The sequence below is a fragment of the Euprymna scolopes genome, chromosome 16 (genome assembly GCF_053919585.1).
Source record: "Euprymna scolopes isolate OS-2025 chromosome 16, ASM5391958v1, whole genome shotgun sequence".
Lineage (NCBI taxonomy): Eukaryota > Metazoa > Mollusca > Cephalopoda > Sepiida > Sepiolidae > Euprymna > Euprymna scolopes.
In genome coordinates this window covers 132,971,638-132,991,637 of record NC_136497.1, presented here as the reverse complement: position 1 = coordinate 132,991,637, position 20,000 = coordinate 132,971,638, and the positions used below count along the sequence as shown (strand labels likewise).

Here is a 20,000-nt window from a genome sequence, read left to right as displayed (position 1 = left end):
CATGTTTTTATTTTCTCTGTGCTTCTAAAAAGTAGATTACTACTTAACACTACACATTTGTGCGAGAATTAGTGGAGTATCCACTGGACTGGACAATACAAAATCACCATCTTCACAAATAGATGGTGCCAGACATCATTGCAAGTAAAAAAAAAAAAAAAAAAAAAAAAAAAATTTTTTTTTGATGAGGGCTTTGTTATAAGCCGAAAATTTGAAACTTTAAATAAATGATTATTTTATTTATTTAAAAAAAAAAAAAAAATCCGCACCTGTTTTTTTTTTGTGTGTGTATATATATATATATATATATATATATATATATATATATATATATATATATACATACACACGCAATTCACCTGTCATCCTTTCCTAAGGTTGTTTGGATGGTTGTTTTTGTTTTAAGGCACATCAACCCTTTTCAGGTTATTTAATGCCAAATCCAGTGATTTTGAAGAAAAAGTTTTCAATAGAATTTATTTATTTTATTTCAAGTCGGTTTCTATTTAACTCATAGTTGGGACCCTAACAGGTACTACCACTCCGGGTCAGAGTGGACCTGGGAGCAATGACAATTAAGAGGTGGCTCCACACTTCCCAAAGCTCGCAAGCTGGGGCCTCACCATCGGATATAGTTTAACGTCATATTCAGGACCCCTTTCCTAAGGGATGGAATCGTCTGATTCCAGAAGATAAGATGCAAGTCCATAGAGTTGTATAATTATATTGATTATCAAATGTATCAACGTGATTTAAATAAAAATTATGAAACTGACACTAGACACTTGCATGGGGAAGAAACAACAAACTTGATCAATTGTCAGAAACATACGTTAAATGTGAATGTTTTCGAAGGTCATCTTCTGCAAACGATTTAAATCAGTATAAAATCAAGGCGAACCAAAGTCAGATCAATTCAACGAAACGACAATGGCCAAATAAAGTGCCCTTGACAATTCCGTCCTAAAAAGGAATTTGAGGTGCTCACAAATGGTTATATAATAACGACTAAAAAGGATATCGTAGGTTGATAATTTAGGCAAGAGACCAATCAATCCATCGGATTCCCATGCGTGCATCTCTCTCCAACCCCACCCCCCCAAGCGCGCCCTCCGGGGCCCAGGTGACATGATCAAAGTGTAGTATCTGTTCCGGCAGATACTGCACTTAAGATAATTTGTACCAGTCAATGGAGGGGAAACCCTCTATACTGGGACAATTATTATTTTTGGTAACCAGAGTGACCCCTTTTAGGGGAGCTGGTTTTTACCTCACATTAAAAACGGCCTTGTGCCTAATTTGCTCAGTGGGGGAGCAAATAAATACCATCTCTCTCCAACCCCAACATCGTCGTTGGTTGACGATTGAGCCGAGAAGAATTGAACCGTCGAATTCCCATATATGCCCCCCCCCCCAACACCAACTGTTCATAACCGTCACCGACAACGAAGATATGTCATCTAATATATAAACGGCTATCTGACTGTCCGTCTCCATATTTTCAAACTATCTCCTCTGAAACTAAGTCGCAAAGCGGCGTTAGGGGCCTCAAATTAATTTTTTTTTTTTTATGGGTCTTTAGCCGGTTTAAATAAATGTTTAAGGGGTCAAAAATGGGTCAAAATTGAAAAAAAAAAAATCGTTATACATTTTGTACATTCATCTTAGTTTATTTTTAATCATTTCATGTGTGTGGTACAGTGGTAACGTCGTTAGCTTTGAATGCTAGAGTTTTGGTTTCAATTCTAGCCGATGGCACCCAAATACTTTTTTATTTTTGAAATCACGACTCTAATGTATACAAAATCTGGACATATTAAATACGTTTAAGCATATTTTACGCCTAAGCAAAGTGCCCTCTCCCCGCTAGCATTTTCATATATCAATGTGTCGTCATTCATTTTAAACATAGCAGGAGGTAGCCATTGTTTTTCAAAACTAAACAGACCATGATGACGTTAAGATTAGCAACTGTCCACCCTATGCTGCACGGTTTTCATGGAGGTAAGACTTTGACAAGTTTTTAGAGAAAATTAAACCTGTTTTCATTATTTCTTAAAAATCTCTTAAACGGAAAACGTCTTTGGAGACTTCAGGTTTCACAAATCATAAGAGCTTTGCAAAATTTGAATACCGTCAAAACACGATGGGAAAACAAGTGGACAGTATACGAAACAATATTAGATGATCTGTTTGAGAAATAAATAAATAAACGAAATCAAATCTTGGCAAAAGATTTCACGATTCTTGAATGAAGTGGCCATTATGAACTGACTTGTCAGAGCACAATGGCGTCTTGGATTCTCCGAGAAAAAAAAAGAGACAATATGAAGCATGCATAGGACAATAAAGGAAACAAATTCAAAGTGTCGCGTGAGAAATCTGCGTTTTTCAAGAGAGACACAATGGCAAGATGGGAACCACGACAAATCTGGCGCTTGGAGTTATTTCAAAGCCAGTAATTGCTTTCTGATGTCAATGGCATTGGCCAGATGACAATGAAGACTCGTCATAAAACGGGCACTTATCTGCATTACAAAAAAAGGCTATTTATTCATCAGGAACAATTAGAGGTTTGTTTAGGAGCAGATAGGAAAAAAAGGGACAAAAGAGAAAAAGGGCGTATCCGTTCCTCTACACCTGACAACAGACCTAATAAGCAGTTTAAGACAACGCCTGTGTAAAACAAGGTGAACGGCTACATAAAATCATTTTATTTTAATGTGGGTGTGTGAAAATAATATTAAAATCGGTATTTTCAAGGTAAGGTTAAAATTAAGGAGAGGGTGGGAAATTCCATTAGTAGTTCCTATTTGCTTGCTTCATCATAAGGGCAAAATTAGATGTCAGTTTTTTTTTATGTGGGAGATATCTAGTTACGAAATACCAGGTATTCTGGCTAGGGCAAAAATAAAAATTGTTTTTGTCGACAAAGTTTTTTTCTTCCTTTGACTAAGGACAAATGATATTGTTTTTTTAATTGCAAAAATAGATAAATTCGGTGATTCCATTAAAAAAAAAAAAAAAAAAAACTTTTAACTTTAAATTGATATATATTAGGTACAATATAATAGAGAATTTGTCCTATAATACATATGAAATTTGCATGAATTAAAATATAACGCTTAAGTATTTTACAACCAGGCAATGATACAGTCTGCTAGTATCAGAAAAATCGGGAGTAGGATTTTTATTTATTTTTTTTTAAGGACAGCCTTATTTCATGACAATTTGGGTTTTGTGATGTACCATATCATAAAGTGTATATGGTTTGTAGCCCCTATTTATTTCCACACGAGGGTAAAATTAGACAAGTTCAGTTTTTAATATGGGGGAAACCCGGCTATAACAAGAGTCACTCTGGGGGTAAAACAATAAAAATTGCCTCAGTCTAGAAGAACTTGTGACCGCAGCCAATAGAATAAGTTTAGCATCAGAACATATTACACTTTCTTCTTAGCTAAATATTTAGAAGTTATATGGCATAATTATGTTAACAGCTCTCATTAGATAATTGAAGTTAAGCAATGTTGAGCTTGGTCAGTAATAAGTGGGTAACCATTTGGGAATATTAGGCGCCGGATGTTGTTTTCCTTTTAATTCTGCTTTGTTTCTCGTCATTTTAGACTTCGATTTTTCAGAGGAATAAAACAGTGCTGATACAGAAGAGGCCAGCTCTCCAAAAAGACTGAAACGAAATTAAAATTGCTCTGGGGTAGAATTTTTTTTTTTTTTTTTTTTTTTTTTTAGAATAAATCAAATTGAGCATTAGAACAGACAACACTTTAAAAAAATTTTTTTAAATTATAATATTTTCACCTCAAACAAGGCACATTGCCACTTTGGTGTAGGGGACTACTATCAGGGGGCAACAACTACTGGGGTACTATGTAGCGATTTGGGCAGCAAGATGTCGGTCCACGTTGCACTTTAACTTCTGCATGTCAGTACAGTTGGGGGAAGCAGGGACCTGGAATGGAATTCCAAAATCTAACGGTTCTGGGAAAGAATCTACTGGAGTAGAAAGATCTTTTACATCTAGGGATCTCTACAGTGTGTGGGTGTGATTTAGCAGCCTGTCGGGTTTGTCGATGGTGTTCACGTCGTGGGGGCAGAAGTGCTTGCAGTTCGCCGGAGCCAAAAATGTTTTAGAATTACGTATGTAAACATGCATTGCTTTGAATGTTTTTGGTGATGTGTACGAATGACCAAAGTGATGCTCGGGTAGATAAAATCGATTCAATGAAAGCTTCCGTACGAAATTCCGAACATATTCTAAGGTTTGACGTTACCCATTTAAAGAACGTTAGAGGTTAAATCAACCGAAACGTTGCGAGAAAAAAAAAAAAACATTCAAAACGTGAACACAATAGTCTGAAGAATCCAAATAATCCCATCTGTTATTTAAAAAAAATTTTTTGATTGAAATCGATCCAGACAAAACATGAAGCTATTTGATGTAAAGAGCTAACACTAACAAAAGATGATAATTGCAAACACAAGAAATGCCTCCTGACCCTAGTCTTGAATGACCAAGGCTGCAGGTAGGAGGAAAACAGTCAGCTGGACTGCAAGATATATCGTATACTTTATCAATGTATCATAAAATGAGATGCTGTGGAGACAGGATGTATGTAAAAGATAAAAAAGAAATTAAAAAATGAGATTTACCGGTTTCGTTCAGATCACTTTCTCTGAACAAAACCGGTAAATATGTTTTGATTCCTTCTTAGATTTATTTTTTCTCTTATACATTTATACACATACTATATAAACGCACACACACGTCTAAAAAAAAAAAAAATATACTAACACTTCGGATGACGATAAAACTTATGCATACAGATTACGAAAAACACTCGTCTAGCTGAAACCACTGTCAAAAATTTTCCCCACTATTTATTTGTGCCTAAATCAAAACGTAGATTCCATAAACAAAGCTTTCTTAGAACTGCACGCCTGTGGAACTGTTCCGTCTGCTTGCTTCCCACCTGACTACAACCTGGATGTCTTCAAGTCCAACGTACACAAATTCCTGATGAACCGCCCCCTTACGTAGACATTTTTATTAAACCCCCACACTAACGTACTGTACATGCAATAACCCTTATCCCTGAGTGGCTTCCGAGCCTTGATAAGTCGTGATCACCTTGTAAAAAAAAAAAAAAAAAAAAGAAATAGCTTCGAATACAGACGAAAACTGTAAGTAAAAATGTTCTCTAATGTTCAAGTTAGCGACTTATTATCCAGGCAAATCCAGTAACAGTTAAAGTACACAAGTACATTTGAGACGCGCGAGCGCGCACACGTATGAGTGATGGGACGATTCCAATATTTCTCCCCACCCCCAACTCCACCTTCGATATATTACCGATTCGATTCTTGAAATCAGAATCTGTAACAAGCTTTGTTTTTGTTTTTTAATTTATAGATTACCATAAACCATATATACTAATACGTGCATATAGTTTCACTCTAATCGTTGAATGTTCGAGTTAAAGAAAACGTATGATTTTCAGATCGCCAAGTTCGCCGCGTCGAAGCACACAAAAAAACTGTCCTGTTCCCTTTTCGACGTTATTGCAAACAAGCTTTCTTCAACTGACACCAGATTGCAAAGTACACCGTACCGACGTCGAGCCGGCAACAAAGAAAGAATCGTTCTCAACAGAAATGCTGGCTTTTTATATCATCAAAACCGACACGAGACAATGTGTATTATGCAAATTTAAACGCAGTCGGTCAGGTTTCGAGTTTAAGACTCTTTTAAGCGAATGACACCCGTGCTAAACATGCACTAGAATTTTCCTACATTCCCCCCCCCCGACTTTTTTTTTTTTTTTTTTTTTACATGTTCACCACTTATCAAGGCCCAAGGGCCACTCGGGGATAAGTTATTGTGTGTACAGTAATCAAAGGGATAGCGTAGTAATAGTATTGGAGAATTGATAGATAAAGTGTCATTACTTAAGGGGGCGGTTCATCAGGAATTTGTGTTGGACTTGAAGACATCCAGGTTGAAGTCGGGAGGGAAACAGGCAAGCGGAACAGAGTTCCACAGGCGTGCAGTTCTAAGAAAGAAGCTTGTTCATTCTGAGATATTACCGATTCTTAAAATCATAATCTGTAAAATAGTTTTTTTTTTTTTTTAGATTACCATAAACCACACGTAATACGTGCATATGTTTTTGCAAACGTACGAAATATACTAGTATAGTGTGACCTTTATGGACTTTAGTTTTACTGGTATTAAAAAATATGTATATATCCTTGAATATTTATAATTTCATCATTAATGCCAGCAATTGAAAAGTTTTAAACACAAAAATCGTTTTTTGGCATCAGAAAATAGGCACATTTTCCGATTCAGAGAGCCGCCAAAAATTCTAATTCCTGATCAATCTCCCAAAAAATAATACACACACACGATAATAGAGGGATAAAAAAAATGTACGATAATGAATTTTAAATGGAAAGGAAACAATTCGTCTGTTCAGTGGGTTTTATTCAAACAACTGTTTTCAAATGCGAAGTATCTCTTCAGTTTCCAGTGTCGGATATTCAGAATAGAAATATGCATCGTTTTGTCACCTTATTGTAGTTATTCCAGTAAAATTAGTTTTAGCTTGTTTTTAATCGCTAGTATTATGTTTCGGTTTCCAAATAATGTCGGATCATCAGGACAGAATACGCACCGTTTTGGTGTTCAGTTGTCAAGAAATTGACCTGAGCAGACAGATCGCTAAGCATATGATGAAAAGCAATATAATATAATATAATATAATATATATATATATATATATATATATGGTACTCATGCAGAGAGTGCTGAACTAATGTTATTTAAAAAGCCATTCTTAACATGGGGAGGGTGTTTGGTACCTATTCTGTACTTTAAACTAAAAAAAAAAAAAAAAAAAAAAAAAAAAAAAAAAAAAAGGCTTTAATTAAACGTGGAAATACGATTTAAAAAATAGCGCGTATCACTCTCTGCATTAGCACCACACATTATATATATATATATATATATATATATATATATATATATATTAGAACCCCGGTATACGACATTAGAAATCAGTAACAAAATACAATATATAATACATATACAATATAATCAAATAACATAAAAAATAACATGGTAAGGCGGGGCAAATACCGTAACCGGAAACACCGTAATCCACAATCGTAACCTGAAAAGACCGTATTACAGGATTCTAATGATATAAATTCAAATAATGGAAAGGAAGAAACAAAATGCTCAACGATTTCTGTGTTTAGTCAAATATTGAAGATAGATATATGGATAGGTTTGCCACCTTATTGGACTTATTCTATCCGTAATTTAGTTGTAGGCTGTTTGTATCGGTGGGGTATTATACTTTGGTTTCCAGATGCCGTTGGTTCATCAGGAGAGAATATGCACCGTTTTGGGGCCAACTTCTTGACAGCTTTTTATGTGTACCGGCTCCCCTCATGAGAGGAGATTATATATATATATATATACTTCACTTAATAACAAATTAATGTACGAAAGTATTCACTTCAGTGCTCAATACGTAGGTAGAGCTGAGTAGTAAGTTTTAAAATATATATGGTAATTAAGTTACACAGAATATTCCGCGTTTTATCCACGCTAGGATTCATCAGGCTTATATATATATATATATATATATATATATATATATATATATATATATATATATATAGGCTAATATTGTCAGAATTATAAGTAAATGATCCACATTTCTATCCTGAATATCCGACACTAACGAGAAGCTAAAAGGGATATACTTCACATTTGAAGATATTCGTTTGAACAAAACCCACGAAACAGACGAATCAAGCAATTTTTTTTCTTTCCGTTTTAAATTCGTTCACTATTTCATTTAAATCACATAAATTGATATAAGATAATTTTATACGTAAATTTGCAGTAATTACTTCAGAGCTCAATATATAAGTAGAGCCAGGTAGTAAGTTATGAAAATATATACGACAATTCCACGTTTCATCCTCGTGAGCACTGGCCATGTTAATGTTTCCGACAAATTAAGTCCTCGTCAGACAACTTACTAAATGGTTGCTTTACACTGAAAAATATACATTTAATTATTTTTTTGTATTTGTTTTAGATTAGGTCCACCTCCACAATTTTCTTTTAAATAACGACTTTTATAGGTTTTCGACTATGCTGAATACGGAAAACGCATTGACATTTTGCAGAAATAAGTAGTTAGCGAGATATAAAAAGTTGTTTTATGCATTGTATCCTTTGGCGGCCATCTTTGTTACGCGCATAAATTTGTTCATGGCTCGCGCGTAACAAAGATGGCCGCCAAAGGATACAATGCATAATACAACTTTTTATATCTCGCTAACTACTTAGTTCTGCAAAATTTCAATGCGATTTCCGTATTCAGCATAGTCGAAAATGTATAAAAGTCGTCATTTAAAAGAAAATTGTGGAGGTGGACCTAATCTAAAAATTTAGTTTTTTTTTATGGAAAGCAACCATTTATTAAGTCGTTTGACCAGGACTTCTGGTTTTAACCGCTCATTTGTCCGAAACATTAGCATGTCCAGTGTCACGACTATGTAAATTTGTTTATATTAATAAATAAATATTACTTTTCATTATAGAATGAAGATTTTTAATGTTTGTAAGATATGAATTCAGTATTTTTTAGTTTTTTTAGTTTTGGCTGCCATCTTAGACATTTATACAAATACATACGTACCAATAAAATTGGCTGAATAAAATTTGGAATCCATTATAACGGAAGTTTATATAAGTTCTTAGCGCACTCCGCCCCCCCCCCCACTTACTCTACTCGTCTTTTACAGTAATGACGCGTTTTCAGATATAAAGAAAAATAGTTTTTGTTTTTGTAAGAAGGTGACCAGGAAAGGGCAAAACGTAAATATATGGTTTCTTAACGAAGTGTTGTTATAGGACAGCTGGTCAGTGGAATCAGGATCAGATCACCCCCAACAGGAGGAGGGAGGGGTTATCTAGAAAATGGATTGTCAAGATGGAAAATTAAAGGCGCGTTCAAAGAGGGGAGGGAAGGAGGAAGTAACAAAGGAAGAAGTATTTTAGTCCGTTGCGTGGGGAAAGGTGTGGGGATCAAGGTCAAGGGTCAGTTTATCAGGTGCGCGTAATACTTCCCACTCCAAAGATGCTGAGAAGGGCTCAGCAGGGCCGGGTTCACCTGGGACAGGCAGCTGCCCTTGTTTATGAAATGCCATGCAAAGGCTTATTCTAGTTCAAGGTAAATATAACTCATGACCTTGGTTGCCCCCCCCTTTTTAGGGAGTGCCAGAGGAAGGGAGACAGTACCCACATGATACGTTTTGCACCCAAACAGATTTGACAAAAACACTAAACTACGATAGTTACCCAAAAGTCATTATGCAGTAGCTTTAATGGCACTTATATTATTGTTACGGAACAACATTTTTGGTTTCATTTTGAAGAGCGCAGAACAGGGAGACAAAGGGTTTTTTTTTAATTCAATAAATGTTCAGATAATTTTTTCAAAATTTTTGTGATAAAATGCATTTATGAATTTTAAAACTCGTACACTGAAAACTTTCATCTCAGAATTTTTCTTTAACTTTAAAAACTTCTATATTGTCTTATTAGAATTTTTAAAATTTTATTTTAATTCGATAAATGTCAGATAATGAATGTTTTATTTTAAGCTATTGCATTGCTGTTGCCATTTTCGATTCTCTTGGTTCTGAAATTTCATCGTCTCCTGTTCTGAGCTCTTCAATACAAAACCAAAATACAGGATAGTCGCTAGAAAAGCGGGAAATTTGCCAAACAACGATTTATTTTTACAAAGAATAATTTTTCCAAAGTTTTTCAAAGGCAAATGTTATATCATACTCATAGATATTCAAAATGTCGTCCGTGCACTTCACTGCAGCGTCTTTACCTAGAAATCCAATACGTTTGGCGTTTTGAAGGGTAACGTGAGATATCATTCCAAGCTCATGATCTAAGCTGACCTTCAAATTTCCCGATTTTCTAGCGACCACGCTGTAGTTGTCCCGTGAGTTATGCACAAGTGACCCTTCGTTTTTTTTTTGTTTTTTTTTTTTTACTTTTAATAAAGGGGGTCACTGCTTATTAAGGTCCACTCGAGAATAAGCATGACAAGTGTTACATGGCCGACGAGACAACACAGCGATTCATATTTAAATTCTTCAAATGATTTTTATCCTAAATGTCAGAAACATAACACGGTGATGATCAGTAATGGTAGAAGTTGGGATCTGATAATTTAAGTGGACGGCTAAACAAGAATTTGTTTACATTAGACTTGAACACAGTCAGCTGGGGAGCAGCGCTGTGGTATTGTGTTCAACAGACCAGCAGTTCTAGGAGCCAAACTTTGCTCATGGAATATTTGTTTAATTTCAGACAGAGACATCGGTCAAAGCGGAATCAAAAGCGCTATCGTATTAAAATAAAGATTCTTGCATCCTATTTTGAAAGGAAGACTAAAAGAAGATTAAACTAGAAAAGAGAGTTGGTGCTACAGGCGAAACCTCTATAAAATAAAACGCATATACTGCTCATACTTCGTGAGGGATATGGAAAAAGAAGTCATCATGAACTAATGTTTCGTTTAATCAATAAGATAATTATGTATGAGGACAGAATACTCACATATCAAATACAGCCTGGCAACGCCGGGTACTTCAGCTAGTTATTGATAAACGACTGTTACGATAACCCAAATGTATTTGAATTTTTGGATATGTGGGGAGACTAGCTGTCATTCAGACCCCAAGGAACATTTGTTATTGCCAGTTAACCAGTGTTATAAATTACCTGTGTGAACAGATTTGGTTGGTTGTTTGGTTTTTGGTGTATGAAGCCTTTTCGAATTTAATGCCAAAGCGAGTAAATGTGTAAAACAAAAGTTTTATGCTTTAAGTTCTCAAATATTTATTTATGGTGTTTAGTTTGGTTGTTGTCGTTTTACGGCCTAGCATCTCTTTTCGAATTATTTAATTTATTTTATTCATATATATATATATATATATATATATATATATACACACACACTCCTTTTTCAATCTATATATCTCCGAAATATATCTCTCTAAAAAAATAAACATTCGTTTATTTTATAAAGGTAAAAACAAAATTCCCGTTGCAGCTATTTGGCTTTAAAGTGTTCACTGCAACACGTATCTTATTTAATTTTCATATATATATATATATATATATATATACACACACACACACACACAAATTTACTTTCTTTACGGTATATTCACGCTAACACCGGTTCCCGCTGGATCACTGAAGTTAAGCAACATTTAAACTGGTCAGCACTAAATGGGTGACCATTAGGGACTTTCATGTGCCGTATGTGCTCTCCGCATTGTTTCCAGTCGTCCTGGTCTTCTTGCCACTGGACTCAAACATGCCGATTCAGGAGAGATGTGGTTGAGGATTGCGCAACCTTTGCCTCTCAATTACATGCGCTACTTCCCCTAAAGGGTATCCTTTGTCTGAACGGAAGCATCGACATTGATTTGACCTCCTTTAGCTATAAGTGGAACCGAAACCAAAATTTATGAAGAATTCTTGGTAAATTATATATTACAAGAAATAGGTCATAATTAAACGACAATTACTCGGAAGTAAAAAGATGTAAACGTGACACACAAAATAATACACACGCTATCGTATTAATATATAGATTCTTACATCATATTTGGAAGGAAGAAGTACTTGAAAGATAAAAGATTAAACTAGAAAAGAGAATTAGGGCTACTGGCGAGACCGCTATAAAATAAAATGCACCTATTGTTTCTACATCATGGCGATATGGAAAAAGAAGCCATAATGAATTATGTTTCGTTTAATCAATAAGATAATTATGTAATAGGACGGCATATTCAAATATATCAAATACAACCTGGCAACGCCGGATACTTTAGCTAGTATCAAAATAAATTAATTTTCAAATGAAAGATTATGTTCCCAAAATTCAGTTGAGCATATGTACAGTGGAAGATGGTGTCCATCTTATGTCCCCCTAAACTTCCTTATAATAATCCCCTCCCCTAAAAAAAAAAAAAAAAAAAAAAAAAAAAAAAAAACTGAAATTTGGGGAATACTTATTAATTGAGGTCCGATAATTGAGAAAATTTCACAAAACTATAGGGTCAGGCAAAATGATCTGACATTTTTAAATTTAATAAAACGCAAATAAAATAAAGTTATTTTCAGAGTTTATATATATAATACCATTTTGTTTTTTCAATACAAGTTTTTTTTCCAATACAAGTTTTTCCCCCCCATATAACACCAGTTTTTCCCCCCATATAACACCAGTCCCCCCTCCATATAATACCAGTTCCCCCTCCATATAATACCAGTCCCCCCTCCATATAATACCAGTCCCCCCTCCATATACCATTTTGTTTTGTTTATTACGCCATTGTTTTTCATTCCTCTTTCCGGTACTGAGATGAATTTGACTGGTAAGCATTGCGCTTCCATTGCGGAAACGTTTATCAAAACAAACGAATCTGTAACTGCAACAATGAACGTTCCGTTTGCAATTCAATCTTGGTACCAGCACGAAACACGATCTTGTTATAGCTTAATAACTTTAGATCTACTGGATCTTTTTTTTTTTTTTTTTTATTACATTTTCACCCCAAACAAGGTAAATTGCCACTTTGGTGTAGGGGGCTACTATCAGGGGCAACAACTACTGAGGTACTATGTAGGGATTTGGGCAGCAAGGTGTCGGTTCACGTTACACTTGAACTTCTGCACGTCAGTACTGTTGGGGAAGCAGGGACCTGGAATGGAATTCCAGAGTCTTGCGGTTCTGGGGAAGAAACTATTGGAGTAAAAAGATCTTTTACATCTAGGGATCTCTACAGTGTGGGGGTGGGATCTAGTAGCCTGTCGGGTTTGTCGAGGGTGCTCGCGTCGTGGGGGCACAAGTGATTGCAGTTTAAGAGTTTCGGTAAGGGGGAGCTAAACAAGAGGTTATGCGGAGCTTCAGACATGCATCACAAGTAGACCATCAGCTGACCTTTCTCCAATTAGGATTGTGGCCTCAGGAAAGCCCACCAGGAATGAGTGCAGGGTCCCTTTCCATGCGCGTCATGGCACTGCAAACAACCCGATATTATTCAACTGTTGATGGAGCAGCCGCTCTAATCGCTACCAAAGAGTTAGGGCTCCTGTACTACCAGTCGGGAACAGCAGCCAGGAACTGTCAATCCGGTACCCTCAACCCTTTAGAAGAAGGTCAACCCAATCTAATCGCTCAGGCATATCTTATACTCAAGCACTCCCAAATGTTCAGTTTTAGGGGTGGGGCATGCTGGGAATGGGGAAGAACGGCGTTCATTGCCCTAGCCAGGAAACAAGATCTACCGCTGGGTGTTTCTGTCGAATCACTGAGATAGTGTCTCTGCGCTTGACTAATAGGCAAAGAAGGAGTATGGAAGCCGGGCGATAGACAGAGCCTATCTACTCCTTAAATGACGGATCTGCATTGAAACTAAAATCAACCGGCCAACCACGCACCGCCAGAAGTCGGAAAATGTGGCAGCGAATCCAATGTGACGGATTTAATTTTTAAAACCCAATGAAACATAATGGCATTAAATGCACTTTTCGAAAATAGAAAAAAAAAAAGAAGTTTTTTTACTTTATTATTAAGCCTAAAAATGTGTCCGATGATTTTGCCTGACCATGTTATGCGGAGACTTCCTCTTACAAGTAAACCTTAATTAAATATTAATTTGCTTGGTTGTTTTTGTTTTACGGCATATCAACCCTTTTCAGGTTATTTAATGCCGAATCCAGTGATTTTGAAAAAATTTTAATAGAATATATTTGTTTTTGTTAAGTTGGTTTCTATTTAATCCATAGTTGAGGCCCTAACAAAACCCCACCCCACACAAAGAGATCCCTAGACCTAAGAAAGCCTTCTACTCTAATAATTTTTCCCCAGAACTGCTAGACTTCCCTTACGGGTTCCTGACATGCAGAAGTTCAAGTGAAATGTGAACAGACATTTTGCTGCTCAATTCCCTACATAGTATCCCTGCAAATTGTGTCCTTGATAGTAGCCTACTACATCAAGTGGCACTGTGCCTTGTTTGAGGTGGAAATGTAATAAATGTCTGGATGCAAAATGCCATCGAGCCGTCAGTCAAAAATATATAAATATCTTCGTTGGAAAATTTGTCAAGAGATGCAATTAGAAAGATAGCTGGATAGCTGACCATGAGCCTAACATCAAACAGTAAAGATGGGCAAATAGAAACAAGGCCGATAGCCATTAGTCGCGTGCTCTCGTGTAATGAATGAATGCGTGAATGTAGGATTGACATGAAATTCTTAAAGATAAACTAAAATGACCGAAAAATGGGCTGAAATGACTTAAATAAATAAAAAGTAAATGACTTAGAATGACTTTAATGAACTTAAGGATGAATTGAAGGACCTTAAGAAGGACTTGAATGCCTACAAAATAACTGGAATCCTTCAAAATAAAAAACTTGGATGATCTGAAGAATGACTTGAATGGCTTTGAGACTGACTGGTTGTAAAGTCGGTGATCATTTTACATTAAATTAATACAGAAAAGTGATCCCCCACTTTATATCACAAAGTTACAAATGTAAGTACAGCATGTAGTAAAAACAGATACTACACTTTGACCTTGGCCAAAAGGCCAAGAAAAGGGTATTTATTTGCTCCCCCACCGATCAAATTAGGCACAAGGCCGATTTTTAAAGTGAGGAGTGAAGGGGGAAATGGGGACCGACTCCCCGGTGAATAGGGGAGCTGGATAGTGACAATTGGTATGAAGGGTTGACCAAGGTCTTATATGTGGAGTTTCCCCCACATATGGTCTTTGCTTGCAGTATCTGCCGGAACAGATACTACACTGAGATATTAAATCCTTTATTCATGTTAAAAATACATTAAAAATCAACAATAAACAAAAAACTTAAGGCACATGGCCAACTCAAAAGGAGAGATTGTGGGGGTCGTTGGTCATCCTTGTCACTCCAAAACTAAACAAAATCAAAAGTTTCTTCCAGCTAGTATCTTCTTTCACCATAATACCGCATTCACCCTTTCATACTGGGAGACGTCCTACTTAACTCCCAATTTTTAAAACTTTATTGACATGTAAAAACAAAAAAAAAATAAAAATGGTACAATAATTCGTGTCTAGGGCGGGGGAAGAGAAAAAAAAAGAAAAGAAAAAAAAGGTGATTAGTAGGACCCTCCCAACCCCGTCTAGTTGATAGACTGCCCGTTCCACTAGGTTTGTAAAAGGAACCTCGCGGGTCAGTCTCTAAGTGGGGATGCCCTTTAGATGGGGGTAACTGGAGAAAAGAAAATTTTGTGGGTAAAGAATGAGAGTTAGTTTGTATTTCTTTCTCTCCAAGATGGGTGAAATTTAGAGGAGGGGGTGAAAACAAAAATTGCACTTTGATCTTGGCCAAAAGGCAAAGAAAAGCTTAAAAATCTAAGAACAGCATGTATTAACAACAGACCTTTGATCTTAACCAAAAAGGCCAAGCACAAAAGTGTTAGGGACAGACCGACAAACCGACGAAGTGACTTATAGAGTCTCTTGCACGCAACTAAAAAGCAAGCCATCAAATCATAAAAAATAATCAATTGTAAAAGTGATAGTCTCCTCAAGATATAAGGTTCAATTCTGAGTATTGAGGACTGGAAAATAAAATTGTGAATTACTTCTCTAATTGATCCCTAATCACTCACACCATAGCTTCAATGCCGACACAACATTAACTCTGCACGTGAGTCGTCAATATTCGTATGGGTCCTAGATTGGTTAGTTTATATCAGAGCCAGTAGCTACATTACAAATACAAGTCATGAACATATTTGGGCATTAAATATCTATTAAAGATATAAAAAGCATGTCGAAATAGTAGCGTTCGTGTGTGCGTGTACAACTTCCCTACAGCCCACACCACTGGACCAATCATGACCAAACCAGGGATGATCACTGCCCCCCCCCCCAAAAAAAAAGATGGTGCGCCCCATTTTTCGAAGTCAAAGGTCATAGTTAATGCGGCTATTCATAAACTCCCTCACCTAGGGATAGCGCACATCACGTTGGGGGTCGGCACCATCCGGGGGGGGGGGTCGCCACTACAGCTCCTGCCAACTCCTTTATGAATTGGAATCAGATCACCCTCCCCCACTCCCATCCCCATCAACCAAATAAACAAATATAACCATTGTGATTCTTTGTAATTATTTCAATTTTTATGTGAAACAATATAAGTGTCGCCTTTGATAAAATCTATTTGCTTTAAAGTTCATAGTTGGACTTCAGTTACTTTAGGAGGTAGTTAAAATTTTTTAAACTACTTAAGAAATAATTGCTCTTACAATATTCATTTACTGCAAGGCTGCCTGCAGAGCAGGTATCGGAGTGTACTACAAAGTCCCACACAAAGCATGGGTATCTTTGCTAGTCGTTAACATTAAAGTCGAACTTGATAAATTTAGTTTTAAAATCATTTCAATTTCATTTAACATATATAGTTCAGTAGATTGAAATTTGTCCAAGACTTCTGGAAAACCATGTATATGGAAATACAAAAACAAGTATTGGGAACTCAATGACCTAAATAGACATACACAAAAAATTTGACAAATATTGTAAAATAGTCCCATAAATGGAGTGTTTTTATTAGCCCTAAAAGAGCCACTGGGGCACACCCAAGAGTTATCGTGAAGTATAGGCAAACAAAATTATATAGAAATCAGTTGCAACTTTTCAGAAAGTTTTATAAAAATCTAAGGCATCAATTTTTTTTTTAATAAATACGAAAGTGTCAATTTTAGCCATTTTAACCCGAAAAGCACACTGAGGTGGGCAACCAGAGTTTTCTCAGAAAATCCATTCTGTTACTTTTTTTACTCATGTCATGTTTAATGTTTGTGCAAAATTTCAAAAAATTCTGAGGCGTAATAATTGAGAAAAGTGCAGACAGACAAATGGACAAAGGTGTTTTGTTGGGGAATCAAAAAAAAATCATGGGTTGCGGTATTGAAAAATGGTATAGTTTCGATTAGTTCAAAGTTAGACTTACAAAGCTCCCAAATGCCAAAGATTTAAAGGTAACATCGGCCAGAACATGAATATATCAACCAGAAAGATAAGAGTAATCTATATATATAAAAGCGAAAAGGTGTTTGTGTGGGCGCAATTTTTGTATGTCCGGCAAAGGCTTTTTTGGGTGGGGGGTCACCATTTCTTGGAACTTTTTATATACTCCCTAAATTATAATATCTACGATTTGCGAACGAATGTCGTGTCTATCATTTATTTGAGCAACTTTTATTTTATAAAATTCTCACTATTCTGCCTTCTTGCATGTTTGTTTATACTACAAAGCCGAACAAAGTAAAACTAATTGAAATGAAGTCAGTTCCTTGGCTTTCCCGCCAGGAACGTCCAGAAAGTAATGAGCTTTGATCAATGTGGGGAAAACCCGTCATATCAGACAATTGCTATTCATTTGGACACTCCCCTTTTTATGAGGAGCTATGCAAAAAGCTTCAAGCTTAACTGGCTTGCAGCCAAAGTTAAGTGCGTGATGTTTGACATCCTGTGTCAACTCGTTCACTTTACTTTTAAATCGTTTGATTTAAATCATTCTCACTTCCTCTGCCCTCCTAACATCGCGGTAACATATCACCTTTTCTTTCACTTTCTTTCCTGTCTTTGCCCCAAGGCTTCGGTTTGAGCTTACCTGCCTACTGACACCCCCCTCCACACACACACACACGGGCAACGCCGGCCATCCCCGCTAATCTTTAATATAATCTCACCTATGTTTAAATGTATGCATGTATGTCTCACAAAAACCTTTGACAGAGGCGACGGATTTTCACAAGATCGGTATTGTTTTGAAGCTCGACCCTTCGGATGACAAATATTGAAAAAAATTGTCCCAAAACATTAATTCCTTTACCCTCAACTGGGCATTTTTCTTTAAGGAGGGGTCGCTTTTTTTTGCAGATATTTTTGCAAATCATCTACTCTTTTCGATGGTTTAATCGAAATTTAAACCTAGGTCACTTTCGGTTTAGCGATGGGCACAACAGCTAACACGTCACTTTTTTTTTTTTTTTTACTTCCTTTTCCTCCTTCGCGGTATGTGTTCGAGCCTGCTTGCCTACTACCACTATTTTTTGCCTCAACCCTCACCCTCACAAACGCCTCCGCTTTCTTTTCCGCCTTCGCATCAAAGGTTCGAGTCTGTCTGCCTCCTACAACTTTTTTTGTTGCTCAACGCACACCTACAAACACCAGGGCAACGCCGGGCACCCAGGCTAGTTTGAATATAAATTGTACATCCTGATCTAAAAAGAATTCTGGAACAAAAATAAATAGCCTCTGCTCTATAAAAGACCCAATATGCTGTGGAATTTTTTTTTTTTTACCATTAAACTTTTCTTAGTAAATGAAAGTAAATACCATTAAGATGATTGTGTCTGCAGTTTTCCATTTTTTTTTTTTATTTTATTTATTTTTTTTTTTTTTAGAGCAGAAAATATTCTTAAATTTCTTTTAATCGGCAGTTTTTATTTATTCGTTATTTCCTCTAAATTTCATTTATTTGTTTTAATGCTTTGGCATAAATTTTCAGGAAGATAAAAGTAAATAAATAAATAAAAAGATTGTATAAAGAATGGCAAGTCTGGAACATACTTGAGCTGGGGGGGGGGAGAGAATCTCTCAGTGTAGGGATTTGGAAGAATTAAATATTTCGAATTAAAAAAAAAAATCTTCCAGAAAGAAAAAGTATAAATAGATTAAATACAATATTTTCTATTTTGAATAGATTTATCCTACATATAATGAAACTTCTGTGTCTGTACATTTGTAGAAAAAAAATTAGAACATTTTAAAGATGAATATGCGTAACATATCAATCATATCTAATTTACACACACACTAATATATATATATATATATATATATATATTCTTATATATACCAATCCTTATTTAAGCTCAATGCAATTATAGAGCAATATAGTAAATAAATGACAAAAGGCTATATTCCAAAGTTCATGATGTTGACCATCTTATAATTTATTCCTTTAATTCAGTTGACTTATACAATTCTTGACATTATGTGTTTCGTAGCGCAAAATCAATCAATTATTATATCAATCAGTGAATCTATTATGCCCTTAACTCATCAGAAGAAGCAACAATCAATCGTTCAAAATGAAATAAAGTGCGTTTTGACATGATTAAAATCCGAAAATTGGAAGAGAAGCTGCAAATACCTTATAATAGGTTTCATGACTCATGCTATTTATTCTGAAGAGTTAAGGGCTTAACAGATTCACGGATTCATATAATTAAGGGATTGATTTTGTGCTACGAAACAGATAGTCAAGAGTTGGAAATGTCAACTGAATTAAAGGAATAAATTATAAGATGGTCAACACCATGAACTTAGAAATATAGTCTTTTGTCATTTATTCACTATATATGTGGTTATTAAAATGCATAAAATCTGAAATTTATGAAGTTTATAATGGATGCGGAGAGACCTAGAGGCTCGACGTTTTGCCCGTCTTATGCGGGGTTTCTCAATTTCGTCATTGACCATCCCTCTGGAGAAAGACCACATGAGACGGGAAAAACGTCCAGCCTCTAGGTCTCTACCTCCATTTTAAATTTTATATAATCCAATATATAAAAGGTATTATGTCTGTCCGTCTGACTCCATGTTTTCAAATTATCTCTTTCGAAACTAAAATTCACGAAGCGGCACTAGGGATCTAAAATGTACATTCATCTTGGTTTATTTTTAATCAGTTTATAAGTGTTTCACGTTGGTACAGTGGTAACGTCACCTGCTTTGAATGCTACAGTTTTGATTTCGATTCCAGCTGATGCCACCCAACTATTTTATTTT

At 35.8% G+C, this 20,000-nt stretch overlaps 1 protein-coding gene and 1 pseudogene across 1 annotated transcript in view; both read right to left on the bottom strand.

Moving 5' to 3' along the window:
• LOC145296094 (zinc finger SWIM domain-containing protein 5-like) overlaps nucleotides 1-20,000 on the bottom strand; it is a 171,997-nt gene that overhangs the window by 73,617 nt on the left and 78,380 nt on the right. The window lies entirely within an intron of this gene.
• On the bottom strand, nucleotides 14,573-14,751 carry LOC145296504 (U2 spliceosomal RNA; annotated as a pseudogene).